General features: G+C 35.9%; 1 protein-coding gene across 1 annotated transcript in view; it reads left to right on the top strand.

Annotated features, from left to right (window-relative positions):
- LOC149084191 (uncharacterized) overlaps positions 1-19576 on the top strand; it is a 259211-nt gene that overhangs the window by 163652 nt on the left and 75983 nt on the right. The window lies entirely within an intron of this gene.

Below are 19576 nucleotides of genomic sequence, written 5' to 3'. Positions count from 1 at the left end.
TGCAAAAAAATAAAAATAATTAAAGTCTGCGGAAACTGGTTTAAAAATTTGTTGTTCTTACTTACTACGTGTACTGTTTCGTATGAGTTTATAACAGCAGCTTTACAAACCAAGACAAATTGATACTATTATGACAAATAGGTTTGCTTCAAGCTTAGGTCGGAGGTGATCAAGTTGAATACTACTGCCATGAAATCGTACCAGTTCATCGTGATTTGATGATGGCATGATGCAGAGCCGTCTTAACGCATAGACTTGACCCGGGATGAAATAGCTCAGGACATTTTTCAATGTCCCGGTTTTGATAAAAAAAAGCACAGATGAATTTTATGAAATTAAAAACATTTGTTTTTTCGTTGAGTCAAGAAAAAGAAGATAGCTCCCAGCTGAAACCTCTAATAAATGAAAATTTTTGAAATACTTGAAAAAATAGTTTGGTCATTTCCCAATCTGTTCGTGTAGCACCACAAAATCTTTGGCGGATCACAGTTCGGGAATTCCGTGTTTATAGTTTTAAAACGTATAGATGGCGTTTGAATATGGTCTAATTATTGCTTTTATTTTGTGTTTGCAAGTTTAGAAAAAAAAGACGAAACATTTCAGGAATAGCGGAAAAAACTCATAAAACAAAGAGAGTAATAATTTCGTATTGTCTGATAGGTATTGATTCACAATCAATCAAACAATATTTGAATAATTAAGGAAGGAAATTATTTCAAGATATAATGACAAACTATTGATTTCAGAATTATAAAAACAAATAATCGTGTAATTATTAAGTGACGTCAGTTTAAAATGAATTTCAGAATTAATTAATTTAATCAGTAATTAATCGGAAGCAAACTTTTGTTTAGAATTAGTGTTTACAAATATTTTCAGAACTGATTAAAATTGATAATTAATAAAAAAATAATTTGGAAATAAATTGAAGTCTAAATAATTTTTGTGCCGGTTTAACTCGGAGCCCAAAAAATTGACCCTCCTATTAATATTTCACTGAATTACATGAGTTCTTTGCCAGGACTTCGTGGGATGTTTCAATTCTGCCCTCCGTGTCTAAAAGGTTCAAGAACCCCTCCTGTAACGTATACAGACTTTGAAGAAAGAGAAAACTCTACAACTACAGTACTATATTTCTTCTTGTAAAGAAAGTCTAGGTAACTTACAACACAACCAACTACACACCATTCAAAGTCCCAAATAAGTCTGTTGTTCTGAAAAGACACTGAATTCACAAAATGGTAAGAAATTAGCATAATGAATGCAAATGTCCTACTGAATGATGTAGTTGCTGAACTCTCTCACATCTACGAGCGAGAAGTATACTCTACTGCAGGGGGCGGAGGACTTCCTTGGAATAGATCGTCATGTAGATTTTATAAAACCATGCAAGTATTGTTAAGGTTTGCAGGGCCGCCTTTATCAGACACGGGGATCGGTGCGAAATTAATTCCGAAGCCCCTTTGCCCGGATTTTATATATTTTGTGGGAAGGAGAATGGGGCACCCAGCATGGATGGAGATACGGGGGGGGGTAAGGTGGGGGGGGGGAAATTGCCCCCCATCGTCAAAGGTAGAGTCGATTGATCTAATGTATGCAGAGATTGTTGCACTATCATAAAATATACATGAATGGTAAAATTAAATTCACCAATGAAAATTCGCAATTAATAAGAGAAATAACTCTTTAATTGATAAAAATGAAAAAAGTAATGAGAGAAATCCTGGGATTAATGAAAATTCAGAAGTAATGAGAAAAGCAATCAAAGAATCGATAAAATTTCAGAATTAAACGAAAAAACAAATCCCAGAATTGATGAAAATTCAGAAGTAATGAGAGAAGAAATCTCAGAAGTAATGAGAGAAGAAATCTCAGAATTAATGAGAGAAGAAATCCCAGAATAAATGAGAGAAGAAATCCCAGAATTAATGAGAGAAGAAATCCCAGAATATTGAGGAAAATTCAGGATCAATAAAAAAAGGAATCCTAGAATTTTCTAGATTTGATGAAAATCCAGAATTAGTGAGAGAGAAATTATTCTGGAATTGTGTGTGAGATTGAAATTCAATTAATTAATGAGAAAAATAGTTCCAGAATAGATGAAAATTCCAGAATCGAATCAATTGAAGCTCAGACACCTTGTTTTTACTACGAAAAAAAAAATAGATATGCGTATATTTTTTCAGTTATATTACCATAACTGCGGGGCCAACTGCAGCCGCACCTGTCGCACACCCCCTAAATGTAGCTCTGAAGCATTGTGACATCATCCAGCGACGCATCAAGACAATTTTTCTGGTATGATGTTCTTAATTTCATACAAGCTTACATTGCAGCTGCTTATGGGGGAGTCGGCCTCCCATTTGAAAAAGGCAATCCTCAGAGTGCATGTAGACGTACAGCACGATACTGACATAACATGAAAAACCCAAGCATTCACATCTTTACTTCAGAAAATGGAAGCCAGATGGCAGCACAAACACAGAAAATGTGTAATTCGACAACAAATACGTTAGGGCCACACATACACTCAGACCACTCATTCTGGCATCTGCCGATTCGTTTGAAATTTCGCAGAGGAATGTGTACGATTTAGTAGTAGTAGTAGTAGTTGCTTATGAAATTGTGATTTACTTTTTTTTTTTCACTAGCAGTATCATTTAGCATCTTACCTAACATATATAAACCATTCATCCTTCTACAGATATTCTATACTTAGCGGCAAGGGATGTATGTAGATGTTAGGTTCCAAGCCCGAAGTTCACCACTACGAGAACTGGCCGGCCCAGTTGATCCAGTCAATGTTCGAAATTCGGGCTTTCGCCGGCCCCTATATGCGATCCCTATATATGAATCACTAACATACCGATATTTAGATTCCTTTGATCAATAGGGCAATCAAGCTAACCATAATAATTATGTTCAGCTATGGCTAATTATAAATTACCATAATAGTGATAATTATTATCAAAGAAAAATACGCCAACGAAGCGATGACCCCGAATCATAGGGATCGATATTTAGGAACCAGCCAAAGCCCGGCGAAGCCCCAATTTCGGGAACTGGCCTGATCAACCTGGCTGGCCAGTTCGCGAAGTGGACAACTTCAGACTTTGGCTGTAACACGGGCAATACATTTTGAATCAAATTGTAGCGTGCTAATGAATAAGTCATAAGTCGTAATGAATAAGTCATAAGTCGTAATGAATGAGTAATATGATGCTTCCCGTGACCTCACACTTAATTTTGTAAAAGTAAAACTAAGTTGTACTAAACAAAAATAATTGCACTATAATATAAAGGAGGATTCATGATAGCCAAAGTGAAAGGGCAATTCAAGCATACAATTACAATCCAAAATCATGTAAATCTATCGGCTCCGTTTGGCGTTTGCACACCAATGTTCCTATGTGATTTTCGATTGTTATCGTATGCCTGAATTGCCATTTTGGCGATGTTTTTCGGAAAGACCCTGCATAATTGGACGCCAGAAATAATTGTGATGATATAATCATTTCGAGAGTTTGGGTATCTTCACAAGAAATGGCGTTGTCTCGATTTTCAAACCAGTAGTCTCAGAAATTATGCACAAAATTTTCGGATTCGGAGCAGAAACGTTCGCAGCCAGACTGAACGGGCATCGATATCCATACATAGACGTGTCCAACATTATTCTATGTAATTTCCCTGTTAATCTAGAAAGCCTTATCCGTATCACCGAAGCGACTTATAATTATAAGAACAAGATGGATGATGTAAGACGTAATTAGTCTAGACGTCTAGAGGATCGAACATCATTTTTTTCAAGACCAAATACGAATACAAAGACCTTTTTGTTTTTCGTGCCTGGAAATTGTTTTCATGCATGAAAAGAAAAGTGATATCTTTGTTTTACTCTATTTTTTTCTTCAAAAAGTAGCTTTTTTTTCCGGATAAGAACGTGTCAGAAAACAAACACAAGAAATAAAATTTTAAAACTTCCAAAAATTTCTACTTTTCTACATCGTACGAGACCTTTTGTGTAAGTGTGTGTTGGGTTGTCGCCTCTCCTTGCCCAAAAACTCATATTTCATTCGCGGTGAGTGGACACCGATGGCATCAAGAAGCGTAGAAGAAATTGCGAGATGGACATTTGGACTTTCGCTTGTAGTCTGAAGGAGTTTTTTTCGAGCCAAAATAGATTATGGAAAAAAAAGTGACAAAAAACTTCGAGAAATAGTTCTTTTCGATCACTGTAATAGCCTTCGTTTTCTTCGATTTCCGTTCCATTCTCTGTTCTATCAACAACTGCTGGATCGATCAAATCCAGGGATGAAAACCGATAAACTTGGATGGCAGATAATTGGTATTAGAATCCCAATTGCCGATTAAATATAAGACTAAAAAAATCCACTGTAAAATTAATATCAATTCGCGATAAAACTTAACGTGTGTGTGTCACAATTTCGGCAATATTTTCTAGACCAAGTGAGTAAAAACTTTTCAGTCCGCGGGTCAGAAATGCGGTAAGTTTGTTGCATCTAGGCAACAGAATTTGTATTGAATGAGGCATAATAAATAAGGTAATCGTGTGACCTGTGTTTTACGGGACATTCCCGATCAACATTTTCAAGGAATATCCAGTTTTGCCTTCCCCCTACTTCCAACAAGGCTTACTGTAATTTTTGAAATCAAGATTTTCATAACTTATAAATTGACACCTATGACAATTTTTCTGGCTATAATTGGCAACATTACTTTGCCGTTGATGACTTTCGTGGTCGCATTCGGTACTTGCCTTTGACAGTTTTTATTTTTTTTGCAGTAATTTGCAACTTTGCTTACCTTGAAATTTTTTTTCTGTGATTGGCAACTTTAATTGCGTTTGACAATGTTTAGGCTATAATGTTCAACTTTACTTGTGTGAATTTTTTTTTCTGGATTGAACTGGCAACTTTATTTGCCTCTGGCATTTTTCTTTTGATGAAATTGGCACTTCTACTTGCCTTTCACAATTTTTTCGCTATGACTGGCAACTCTATTTGCCTTTGAAAATTTCTCAGCTAAAATTGGCACATTTGATTTCCTTTTTGCCCAATTAAATTTAATAAGTAAAATGAAAAGGAAAAGTAAAAGGAAAAATGAAAAAAAAGGAAAAATTGGGCAAATTGCCTTTGGCATTTTTTTTTTCGAAAATTCACACTTTTATTTCTTCTTTACAAATTTTTAGCTCGTAGTGGCAACTTTTCTTGCCTTTGACGAGAATCGTTTTTGCTGCAACTGGCAACTTTATTTGGCTTAGTAAATTTTTCAGCTGAAATTGGCAACTTTAATAGTTTTTTACCTTTAATTAGCAATCTCACTTGCATTCGAACTTTTTTGGCTGCTATCTGTAACTTTATTTGCCTTTCACAATTTTTTTTTTTGTGATAGATGATAATATCCCGTACGGATCACCGCGTTCTTATGAAGGAAATACGGTCAGCCCTTTTATCGTATGATTATCAATATTTTGCATTGATGCTTTTTTATTGGAACACAATGCACGGGCCGGATGAAACATATTCGAGGGTCGGAGGATGTGCATCCCTGATATATACACTTAATGCGATAGCATCGGCGACTGTGATAACAATAACAGAATGATAAGTACGTCCAAAAAAGTCCCGTTTGCAAGTACGTTAACTGTATTCCCATTTCGTCAAATTGGACGTATGGTAGATGGCATTTGATAAAACGTGACTATTCTGTTTTTCTTTCCATATTCTTGGTAGCAAAATTTTCAATCTTGTTCCTTTTTTTTTAACTCTATAGTGCCCAGATACACTCAATATAGTGCCAGTACACTCAAAAACGGAATTTATTTTTGTCTTTAACCTAAAATACAGCATTTTGTTATCCAGCCATTGTGAGTCGTTAGAATGGAACTGTGTAATGTGTATTATGAATCACGGTACATTTTATAATGTACCGTACGCTTCATACATTGTATTGCGCAAGTCTCTCGGAAAAATAAATTTTCAAATTGTTGGTCAAACGAAGGAAACTGATGAAGAAATGAACAGAAAAGGCTTTGTTTTTGTCATACATTTTCCTTCCACTACAGGAAGGCCATTGCGAAAGCAGCTGCCCTTGTACATGAATCGCAGTGGATAATACGGACTGATTAAGATATTATATACGCAAATGTTTGTCAACGGGGCCAGAAGGAGGGGTGAAGAAAAAATTCTTCTAGTCTCCTGTACAGTCTTGCATGTACAGTAGAACATACATCAAGACTCGTTATAAGGAAAACTTTCGACGGATAAAAATTATTAACATTATCTGAAGTCCCGATAACTATAAACTAATTTTTCCCATGTCATGATATTGACCTGCTCCGTTCTTTGCAAAAGTGTTAACAAAACACGCATGATATCATAATCCGTGATTATAATAAGCGGCGTTGACTTCACATCATCTGCATCAATATGCGCCCATTGTTGTTGTTAACTATGCCCATAAGCAAATATTGCGAAAATTCAGATTGACCTCAACTCCAAAAATCATCGATAAGGGGTTATTCAAGTATTACGTCAGCATCGAGGGGGACGAGAGGGGTATCGGATTTGCTGACTTTTCATTACAAGGGGGGGAGGGGGGTTTCAAGGTTGCTTACGTCATCAACCACCCCTTTTTGAATTAATGAAATATTCTAAGCTGCTGACGAAATTTTGAAACGAAAACTTTTGAGGGTGGTCAGTGTTTTGCTGACAAGAGGGGAGGGGTCAAAAATGGCTGAAAACCAGCTTCCGTAATACTTGAATGGCCCCTAAGTACAGAAGCATTGATAGGTATAGACATTTTTTCCACTCCCATTTATATTAGAATAAAAAAGAAATAAACAAATCCTACAGAAAGAACAAAAAAACTTATTTTTCTCTGATCCGTATAGCTTTCCTGCCGAACGGTCAAACGATGAAACGGTAAAAAAGAGCAAAAAAAAAAGGGTGAAGAGATGCCCACTCCGTACAGCGTTTAGGTGATCGTGCTCAGAATAAACAGCAAAAAGTCAAGAGCTGAACAACAAAAGGGGGAACTGAAAGCCAGAGAAATATACGTATAGTAGAGGAAAACTTGAAAAAAAAAAGAAAGAAGAGAAGCTCAAGAAAACGTTGCGGGTACTTTGAACTGTTCCTGGTATAAACTGGAACGTGCTTGGAAAATTTTGGCCAAAAAATCGTGTCTATTGACCTCTTCCTATACACTATCCTAACATTTTGAAGGTGCTTTTTTATATATACTTTTTCTTTAATTTTTCTGTTTCTCCCCCTTCAAAACGCTATCCAATCACACGAGCGTATAAAATCGAAAAGCTTGATGCTTTTGGATCCCACCTTCAAAAATTTTTCCTTTTCTTTCTGATTTTCACACACGTAAACATCGAAAAATTCTCTATTTTTCGCAATATTTCTTTTCCGCCATTGAAAGGAGAAATTGTAGTTTTTTTGTTTTTTTTTTCTGTGATCATATCCAAAATTATATAATGTTCTTATGACGAAAAAAAAAAATACTAATGTTAGATAAATCAGGATCCTGATCACGGAAAATAAGTTTATTCTGTTCTATCCAGCACGAAACCGATTCTGTTTGTTGTATGGAATTTTGTTTTGGATTCAAGGTCTTGAAATTCATTCTGACAGCGAGAAAGTTTCTAAATTTGTATCCGATTGAAAAAGTTTTGCTATAGATCCTATATATATATATATATAATTACAGATTTTCATTTATTTATTTTGTCTATAAAAACCCCAGAGTGAATTTGCGTCTTTGCCCTTAATTTGTTTGAGAATAAATGTTTTAAGAAGTCAGTATTGAGATGAAATGTCACGAAACTGATATTTTATTCATAAAGTGAATCATATTTCACAATCATATATCATGTGTTTCGAGATTCTACATCTTTTTTTTACCCAATGTGCTCATAAAATAACTAAGCCTTGCAGCTAGATTTTGTATACAGGGTGTTCTGTTAATGGACCGACAAACTCGGAGGGTTGTTAGTAGACATCAAGAGGAACAAAGAAGGGCCGCACACCACGTTGGCAGGGTGAAAATTGCGAAAAACACATGCAGGTTTCGACGACACGCTGGAATGGCAAAAAGTACAATAATAACTGCAAAAAAAATTATTTAACTAGTTATTACAAGAGTTGTTGGAAGTTGCGGCCGCTGACGTCATTGCGCAGTCTACAACTACGTAAAAACGATTCCCAGACGCTGCCGAAGATACCAGGTACGCTTTTGATGTCTGCCGCAGCAATGACAATCCGCGCTAAGAGATCCTCCCTTCTATGCGCAGATTGCCATCTGCTCGACCGATGCATATCAACGTGTAGTCAGCCATCACGATACTCATCGAAACAGCGAATCTCGTACTCACTACGGCAATAGTGCTAATTTTCGTCGTCCGCAGCGCGTGATCCTACCCCACCGCATGCATTTCGCGACGCTTCTTACGTCAGATATGGTGAGCGAACCCACGAACGCATTCAGCGATCAACTGACATCCACTTTTCGTCTCCTCTGGACTCAGACCCTTCATGCGTTATTTGTTAAAATTGTCTAATATTTCTATCAATTAAAAAAAATCCCTTTGTGCCCTATCACGACAGGCCTTTCTTTAGCACTCCATAGCATATTTCTGTATCTAACGTGATGATATGCAATGAATCTTTCTCGAATGTCCCTCGGTTATGAAGCAACGGCAAATTAAGCTCTTTTCAGGAGGACATGAAGGAATACATATACTATACATATTCATATAGTTTATAGCATATTTTTCCATACGTATTACATTACATATTCATATAGTTTGTTGCACATATATTTGACTACGCATTACTATAAATACTTGTATACATGCTCAACCCATAGCCTTTGGTCAATAGTGTCCCTGGGAGTCATACGATCTGGCTCACGAGCTCAAACATAATTTTATGAAAATGAAGTAAATGTTGTATTTCCAGATCACTGATGTGGAAATATACCGCATATACACACATAGTTCCGCATCCCTTAAGTGACCGTGGCTCATTTATAGATAACTTTATTGGCTCACGGCCCATTTCCAGATCACAGGTGAAAATCCACAACAGACATACTATATATATATATATATATATATACGTGGGCAAAAAAACCGCAGAAACTTTAAAAATGAATGAAAACTGGAAAAATAACCGAAATAAAAAACGGTTTGCAGCGTTGGCATCGCTAAAAAGAGGTTACGGGAATTTTTTCTAAGACAGAAAAAACAACAGTCTTTCGTAGCGCTGGTACGAGCGACTTCGGTGTAAATATGCAAATGAGACGGTTACAGGAACTTAACGCTCCTAATCCGCAATCAGTGGTAAGTAGTTAACGTTGTTTAAGTAGTTAAAGTAGTTAACGTTGTAAACCGGGTATGTGGACCTGCTGCACTGTGCCGTTGCTGGATTTGTGACTAGTCTGCAATGTGATATACATCTACATCCCTTGTGGTGGTGGTCACGTAGAACACATACTGCTGTAATAAACGATTTGGTGGCATTCTCTTCGTTATTTGCGTATCTTTTCCTTGACTTGTGTACGCTAGTGCCACCTATCGGCAGTATTTGCTTTTTCCCTGTCTTAAAAAAAATCCCCGTGACCTAGCGATGCTAACCCTGCAAATCGTTTTTTATTTCGGTGATTTTTCCAGTTTTTAGGAAGTTTTTACGGACTTTTTGCCCATCTTCTATATATATGCATGTATATTTTATCAAATATTTTTAATCAGGTTTAAGAATACTTTTAGAACAACACAACATACAAAAAAAAAAGTAACAAACCAATATTAGCGAAAAGGCAGCTAAAATATATATATTGCGCTAAATAAACAAACATCCACGGAGATGAACATTGAAAGCAAATAGCTTAGTGCAAGAACGAAAAATCAGGAATATATATATTGTATATACACGAGTGCAGCCATACATGTCTAAAAATTCTTGCAAATTAAAAATCGCAAATTATCTGAAATTTTATCCAAAACATAACATTAAAAAACATAATTTAATAATTCCCCGGAGATGGACTAAAAAACAATAAATATTTTATCTATTTTTATTACATACACTTCCATTCATCGCTGAAAAAATAACGATAAAAATCGGGTTATTTGTAAAAAGTGTCATGATATTTCTACCAAAAAAAAATCATTTGTGTCTTATCAGGACAGGTCTTTCTTAAGCACACTATAGGAAATTTATGTATCTAATGTGATGATATGCAATGAATCTTTCTCGGATGTTCCCCGGTTATAAAGCATCGAGAAATTAAGCGTCTTTTCAGGAGCAGGCACAGCAACGTCTGTGTCTTTTGTTTTAAATGGATTGTATCTCTCTCTTTCTCTCACTCTCCGCAATTTCCTTTATTCCCCGAAGGAGAATATTGATTGATTGGTTTAATGAGAAATGGGAAAATGTTCTGTGCGTGTGTCTCTGTTTACTCCTTGGAAAAGTTTTGCCCGCCGAAGAATTCCGGTCCTTGCCGCAACGTTGTTACTCAAGAAGATGGGAAGAGGAGATACAATGTATCTAAGGAAACAATTTAAATGAACTAGAAGATAATGGAGGAGAGAACTGTGTGTTAATCTCTGGAGAATACCATCAAAGACAATAATTCCTCTGTAAAATATTTTGCTCTAGGTGGTGTATTTTAAAATATATATCCTTCCCCCTTATTCTCTTAAATTTATATGAGGCATTAACGATTTCTTACGCGGTATTTTTATACTTTGAAATTCATTAGAAAGATTAATGGACTTCCAATCGATATTGCAGTGTGTTACTTGTTCTCATTCATATTTTATTACCTACAATTGTGATTATCCACTGTGTTTGATTGAGGCATTGGAATACTTGTCATGAATTTTCAAGTCATTTTCAGTAATTAGTAAAGTTTTAACCGCTGATTATTTTTATATATGTGTCTAATGTTTCATTTGAATTTTGGTTTTTCATTATTCATTTTAATTTTTCTAATAAATTATTTTAATTTTTCTAATAAATTATTTTAATTTTTCTAATAAATTATTTTAATTTTTCTAATAAATTATTTTAATTTTTCTAATAAATTATTTTAATTTTTCTAATAAATTATTTTAATTTTTCTAATAAATTATTTTAATTTTTCTAATAAATTATTTTAATTTTATTCATTATTAATTTTAATTATTCATTTCATTTCTCCAATGCTTATGAAAATCATTTAATTTGTTTATTACTCATTTCGATTTTTTTTTCTGATTGTTAATTTGAATGTACTTGATTAGGCACCGTTCAAGTATTACGTCAGAAAATTTTTGTCATTTTTTACCCCCCCCCCCACCTACCCTTGTGAGCAAAATTCAGCAAAACTCGGACCCCTCCTTTGTCATCAAAATTTCATCAGCTCTGCCTCCTGCCTCCTAACGCATATTGGTGAGATCAGAGATTATGAGGGGGGGGGGCATAGTGGGTCTCGTGCCACCCCCCGAAGGCAAAAATTTATTTTTAGTGCGAAAAATATTTCTTTTTTAAATTAAAATTTCGAAAAAATACCTTTGTGTTATGATAGTCAATTTCTGTTAATTCCAATGCTATTTGGAAACCTGAAAATTTATTTCTAAGGAATTCATTGCGACCACTCTTATAAGCCATATATGGTAAGCCCTTGACCCGGACACACGTGGCCCTGGGGTTTATCTGTTGTTTCCTGTACCACTCAAACCTAATCTTGTAAAAATGAACTAAGCGGCACATTTAAAGGTGGCTTAAGTGACCCGTGACACAGTTCCAAAGCATTTAAGCGGCCCGTGGAACATTCACGGATCACTTAAGTGACCCGTCGCACATATAGAGATTCTTTGAGTGGCATGCGGCACAGTTTTAGAGCGCTTAAGTGGCACCCAGTGCCGTTCTACATCACTAAGTTACCCACGGCCCATTCCCGGATTACATAAGTGAGCTGCGGCATAATTACGGATAGCTTGAGTGACGTGAGCGCGCGCGGCACAGTTCCAGAGCAACCACTTTGTAGAGTACTTGAGCGTCCCGGACAGATTTCCAGATCACTTGAAGAATCCGTGGAATATTTAGAGATCACTCAAGTGGCTCTGTAGAGGACTTATCAATAGGGAGAATGCTAGTTCAGGTGCCCACAAACTATCGAAAGGTTTTCCTCGTTTTCTCGGCGCACTGAGTAATATGTCATTCAGATAATTTCGTATGTTTATAAAATGTGGTTGATGACGTAAGCATCATCCAAACAACCCCCGCCCCCCTTGCCATCAAAAATCAGCTAATCGGAAACCTCATCCCTTCCCCATCGATGCTGACGTAATACTTGAATGACCCCTTATTCATTTCCATATTCCCCTTATTCGGTAGTTTATTCAAAATTTTTCTTCGGTTCTTTATGTGAAAAAAAATGTATTTTTTTTACTCATTTTCAAAATTTTTCCATTATATTCATTTGAATCATTTCATTATTCATTGGTATTTTTGTAATTATTCATTTTTAGTTTTATGTGTCATTATTCGTTTTAAACTTTTTTCATTTTTTTGGTCTTTTTTTATTATTTCTTTCTCATCATTCTCATTATTCATTTCAATTTTTCTATTCATTACAAAATTCACATTTTATTCATTTTACTTCAGGAACTGACGTTTATATGTAATACTTTTAAATTGTGTATGGCTTTCCCGATATATTTGATATGTATGCTACATTTAAGTACTGTATATTGTTCAGATTCGATACAACATTTATTTCGGAAAATAAGATATCATAATAAAAAAACAGCTATAAATAGTATGTAGTAAATATGCATGCAAACATTAAAAAAAAATGCTGAGACAATTCAATTCAAAATTCGAAAAACGTGGGGAAAGAACAGCGTAAGTGAGGTAGAGAAGCATCATGTTCGTTAGTTTATGTTGTTCTTTCTCAACTTTCTCTGGTTTTGAATGCAAATATCTCAGTGAATATGGCACTTAAAAACACGGGATTTTTTTGGCCTCGGGAGAGACAAGACAACAGCTTTCTAAATTGAAGTTAGAGGACAGGGCCACCGTATAAAAATTTAGATTTTTTTATTTTATGTACAGTAGTACTTCACACACATACTCCGGAAATATCGCTCCAAAACAATTTACTGTCGATAACGAGTCGGGTATGAAATGAAGGCGCCATCTATCAGTAGTTGCCGCAAGCTCGTAAGGAGAAAATATATTGTATCCTGTCGGAAACCTTCAGTCGTGCATGTTACCACCACGCCACTCGGGCGTTACTGCAATTTTATGACACACTATATTTTCACGTTCAAAAAACTGGTACACGGTGATTTCTAAATAGAATGTTGTGTGAGCATTATTTTTTTAAATCAAAACGATTCCCCTAAGACGAACGGTTCATCAGATCAAGACCGAATCAGGATTTAGAGTGACACCCTGTATATAACTAGATATATATACTTATTCCTACATTGTTTTTGATTGTATCTTGTTAGATTCTTCATATTTCAAAAGCCTCAAAAACGCCTCGGTTATGCAAAAAAATCCACAACAACTTGTCGTTATAACCGAGTTTGACTGCTTTCTCCAGTGTGTACTCTTATAGCAACATTTTTACTAGATTACTTACATCTCTACTAAGTTGAAACGACTCGAAATGTTTTCCATAAGTTTGCTTACATATTTTACAGAAATTATTATTGTTGTTATTATACAGGTCGGCCCATTTCCATCTTCACTCGCACATGTGTATCATACGCGTAACAACCCTTATAAAAATATATATTTCAAGCACGTCCCATGCTAAAAGTTTAATAGGGAAGGGGCGAAGCTTTCATATAAGCCTCTATTAAAGTACAGATGACAAAAATAAATAACGCGAATGTACGTGAAGTACGTTTTTATAGCCATACTTAAGAACGTTTAAAAGTAATTTCGAGAACGAGAAAGGAAATGTTTGCATTTCATTCGCCTTCTTCATATTCTCGTTTTTTCCATCAAAAAAACGTCATAAAAATTTAAGGAAATTAATGAAAAAATTTTCTTTTTTTTCAAGAAAACTCCAAAATGTAAGAAAATTACTTCTTCTTTAAAAATGATCTTTCCACCTCCCCTTTCCAGGGAATAAGCCTATTACCATTTACCAACCTGAATGTTAGCTAATATTTACCGAATAAAAACATTTTGTGTGAGGTTTTTATGCTCATATGTAGTAGTAAAAGTTGATACGAAGTAAGCCTCAGTAATGACCAAAACTCACGACGATGGAAAGAGAAAAAAAATTTATAAGGAAAATAAATCGTTTAAAGGGGTGCGAAAAAACTTGGAAATTGTCACGCACGTGGTATTATTATTACTTCTTATTCCTCTGTTCATGTTTAAGACACTTTTAACAAATTTCGCTCACACACACATATAATAACTCCGCATCAAGAGCTTTTATGATGATATAAGTACCAGTTGCCGAAGAATGTTCTCACAAATTTCCATGTCATGAATGTTCTATACACAGATGGCTTACATGAAAAATCGTAATAACGACAATTTATCCTGATTCTCACAAGTACTCTTGAATTACCCTGCAGATATCTTACGGTATACCATAGCGTGGTGTGTTGCATGCAAAGTTTTTCGAAAGAGTATTTTTGTTTATAACTCTCACTCTTTCTAAATCATTTGAAATATTGTTTGTGTAGTCTCCATGTAACTGGTGTATCGTCAATTTGTGGGAAATGGTGATATAGGATTGCGTATTATACAGGGTGTTTCCAATCGAATATGACAAACTTAAAGATCGATGGGTGCATCGAAAAAAAAAAATCACCGTAGAAATTATGATCACAAGTGCAGCGGTTAGCTGACAGAGGGAGCTTTGATCAGTTTCTTCACACCATGGCAATTTTCTACACACAAGGGCTAATTAAATCTGGATTTACACCTCACTGCCGATTCCGAACTGCAGCGTTCGACATTTTCGCTATTTTTTTTACTCAATGAGAAGTTAGTGCGCTAACCCCTTATTGTGGGACTCCCTACGGTAACAATATTTTTCTGTGGTAATTTTGCCGTACTTGTTGTGCCCCCGCGTCGGGAAAATTTTCCGACAAGAACAAATCGGGCGTCGAACGCGCGTCACTCCTATATATTTCCTTTGGTACTTTAGGTAAATATCTTCACGAGCTGGGCTACCGTACCCGGGTGCTTTCAATATCGGCCTAGACACATGGTCCAAATCAAGTTAGAAAAGAGGAGATGCATGAAATATTAAAGAAGAAAATAAGATGGCAAACAGACAATTGATGGCTGATTGAAATGAAGGAGTACTACGGCAAATTTGCAAAATTCAATATTACTAGTACAAGAAACAGGAGATAGGGAAGTCATGTACAAACATTACGCACCTCGTACAAAAACAAATGCGTTGGACCATGTAAACACATGGCACCAAAATCGAAAGCGCTTTCTAGCGACAAACTCTATAAGCGTGACCATACGTTCTAGGGTGAAAGTGTTTGCTTCGTAGTGTATATCACCTCTCGAAATCCGTTGTATTAGCTTGGAAACACCTTGTATGTGCACCATGGAGTTCGAGAAACCATTGTTACATAAGACTATGGTAGTTCCATGAATGTAATCTTTTTTTTAGAAGATCAGCATTAGTGGTTTTCAAATATCATTTTTGTCGCAAAATCTTCCAATGCTTGTTCACAATCTCTGTTTGGGTGTGCAGGCCAGTTGGAGTTTATAGGATGCTTCAGTTACGCTGAAAACCTCAAAAAGAATGATGCTTAGTGGCTAAACCAAATAATTAGACCTCTTTACCCATAAAGTAACAAATGCAATCTCCCAATACCATGTTCCATATCCAAGTTCATTCTCGTCCTTGGAGAGGATCGTACAGAAGCTGAGGCGATATTATGTATCGTTAGGGGAAAAAACTACTTTCTGGACGAGAAATATTTCCAATATTATTGATATCAACTGCATTTAGGCAAATCATATTATTAGAAATTTAAGCCGCTTCTATTAAACTTAGTCGATTCCACAGTGCGTACCACAAGCAGTCGCCTAAGTTTAGTGACGTCACGAGCTCATTGTTGCGGCGTTGAAATTTCTCTAGTAGGTGTTGGCATGACCCCCACAAGTGTAGAGCTGACAGGGCACCAGCCCCGGGGTCCGGGGTGATTCTTAATTCTCCCCTCCCCTCCCGCATAAGAAGGCCCGTGATGCAAGAGATTCGAGCCAACCTAATTCAATATGTGGGGGGGGGGGGGGGGAGCATGGCCACGAGTGACGAAAGGTTGAGAAACATTGCAGTTGGATGTGGAAGATGGAATTTGCACTAAATCCAAAACAAATAAAAAATAAAAATTTCCCTTTCAGTTTTACCGATATTTAATTACTTTTTTGACGGAAACATCTTATTTTCTTGGTGTGCGTATGTTTTGCTAGAAAAACACAAACAGCTAGAGAAAATATGGAAAGATTGAACTTCGGTAATCTTAGTTCTAGAAATCATTTGAAATTGTACGTAAGTTAATTAACAATAATGACAGTGATGTGCAAATACAATAATATTTAGTTGTCTTTTTCGACATTGATTCCTTCAAAATTTAATGGGTCCGATGTACAGTGCATCTGAACTTTTTGAGTGTTTCATAAAAAACGTCCGAAAATAAAATTTTCGTAAGTTTTTAATTACAAAAAGAAATTAAGATATTCTGATGTATTAAAATTAATGTTCTTTTTTTTCTATTGTATTACGGAAAAAATTCTTCGACTACTAATTAAACCTATAACTAGCTGGCGGATCTTTTACTAGTTTCAAAGAAAACGAAATAAACTTTCAATGAAAATCAGAATGTTGGCGAAATTTCAAAAAATAGTAACCACGCGTCTTTCTCAAAGCTCATCCGAGGTATTGTCATTGTCAATAGTCATTCTTACATAGGTAACTAGCTGTAAAATAATCCTCTTTCTCCGACAAGAACCCCACTCAGCAGCCGTCAACAATCCGTCACCGCGTCCCGCCCACGGAATAAAAGAATGTGAAATGCCTATCCCCCCTACCTCGGCCGGCTGGGCCGGATCTGGTAGTCTGCATGACGGGCCGGATCGGCCGGATATAGTAGGGAAAGAGTTTAACTCTTTACCTACCAGAGGGGTGCAAATCTATGGACCCTAGAATTTCGGAGAGCTTCTTCGAGACAAATTTCTTTCCCCCCGTATTTATTTCGTCTATTCTTCTACTGCACATTGTAGAACCTTTCGCAACAATGACTGGATTACTCGTAGAAAGCAAAGTATTTCAAGGCTCTCTTCTTCGACCATACAAAGCGAACGGGTATGGAAAGAAGATTCGTCTTTCTTCACACAGTAAATTTCCTGTGATGCAAAGTTTTGGCTACTTATGCTATTTGACATAACCAACTTCGCCAATTGTCCTCATCAACGGCATTTTGTGACAGCAGAAATCTGATTAAAGAGAAAAAAAAATAATTATATAAATGAGCAAAGGATCGTCTAAAATATTTCTCTTCCATATATTCCCAGAATGTTATTTTTACTTACAAGCACAAATTAGTCAATATCTATTTGGGAGAATTCTTTCCACAGGAAAGAAACGCATCCAAGCAGACACGTGTTATAAACCGAAGTAAAGATTTAATACATTCACGCCGATCTATTTATAATATTTGCATAATTAACGGAATTTAATTTCAGATGCAAGAAAAATAAAATCATGAAAGCAATCCTATTTCAATTTTCTCAAAGAAATAAGGCTTACTTATTAGCAAACAACGTACCAAAATTCAGTATTAGCACAAGCTAAATTAATTATTTATATAAAGGGCAGAACATCATCTCATTAATGAAACCATAATGGCAATACCGAAATGAATTCATATAAATAAAGCCAAAAAAAAAATTAAAATAAGCAACTTGTGTTCAGTTTCGAGTATAAATGTTCAATATCGAGAAATATTTTCTATATTTTTTTGAAAATCAGAAGAAATAAAACATCCGAGAGAGAAAAGAGAGTGTATATATACGGTAATCTTTTCCCGTCTCTTTTTGGTTGATGGCTATTATGGTAGCTTTCATCATTCCGATTTTTACTTCTTTTCCACGTTGCGAGGCGAAGATTTATTGTTCTACGGTAGCGCTTCAATCGCCCACCATCAATTCCTTGCCTTTCCTGTGTCCATATCATCTTTCGCTGCACGTTTCAAGTCTGTCTCTTACTCCCGAAGGACGACAAACGCATGAGAAAAATAAAAAAACCCAAACCTCGAACTGGCTATTTGGAATGGAATCGAGTGTATGCGACAGAATTCTTATATATAATACTAGGATTTCGTTTATTTCCAACTTATGTCAATGGTATTAGTTTATATATTGTTTCTAGACTTCTTCGTGGAAAATACCGATTCACAATTAGCTGTTATTATATATATATTTTTGTTTTTGTTTCTTATTTACTTTGTAATGTTCCATAATACAGGGTTAAAGGTATCCAAAAATAATGAATTTTAGTATTATGTAGCTGTACATGCATTTCGTAAACATTCCACTAAGAGTTTTCTAACGAATTTGTTATAAGCGTGAGTATGTTGTTGTTGTGTGTGTGCATGACCTTATATAATTTATGTTGTCAGATTGCTGCTTGTTTCGTGTTATACTGGTATAGTCATCTGCCTTTCATATTTTGTAAAATTATTACCTTTGGCTTATACCAAGGGTGCTGCACGTTTTGGAAGGTGCCGGCTACTTCATTGGTTTGAAAACATGTCGAGGGCCACTTGAGTGATGGTCTGTAAATGCGCCACAGGTCACGGAAGTGCTAGTCTGTAAATGCGCCGCAGGTCACTGAAGTGATCTGGAACTGTGTCGTGAGCTGACGATATGCTCCTAATTCATTTGAGAGATCTACAAATGTTTTGCATGTCAGTTGAGTGATTTATAAATACCTTGCGGGTCACTTAAGTGATCTGTAAATGTGCCTCAGGTCACTTTTGTGATCAGGGAATATGTCGCGGGCCACTTAAGTAATCTGAAAATGCAGGGCCGTCATTTAAATTTTGGGGGGGCAAAGCACATGCACTCAATGTCTTTACATATATATTTGTATGTATATATATATATATATATATATATGGTATATATATTGGTATATATATATATATATATACCATTTTTAGTGTATTTTCAAAAGCCAGGGGGTGGCAATGACCCCTCCTGCGCCCCTAAATGACTGGCCTGCCTGTCAAAATGTGATGCGAACCACTTAATTGAATTGAAAATGTGTCGCAGGCCACTTAAGTGATCTGCAACAGTGCCTCAGGTCACTTGAGGGATCTATAAATGTTCTGCGAGTCACTTGAGTAAAGTGGAACTGCATCGCGGTCTCTTAAATGATCCGATAATTTGCAGCTTAGTTAAGTTTTACAAAATTATATTTGAAGTCGCGGGCCTCATCAAATGACTCCGAGGGCTACATTTGGACAACGGATCATTTGTTGAGAATGTGTGACATACTG

This window comes from Pholcus phalangioides, unplaced genomic scaffold, assembly GCF_987345545.1.
Source record: "Pholcus phalangioides strain wild (caught in Gottingen) unplaced genomic scaffold, Ppha-v1.0 ptg000008l_1, whole genome shotgun sequence".
NCBI lineage: Eukaryota > Metazoa > Arthropoda > Arachnida > Araneae > Pholcidae > Pholcus > Pholcus phalangioides.
This window is presented reverse-complemented; position numbering and strand designations above follow the sequence as displayed.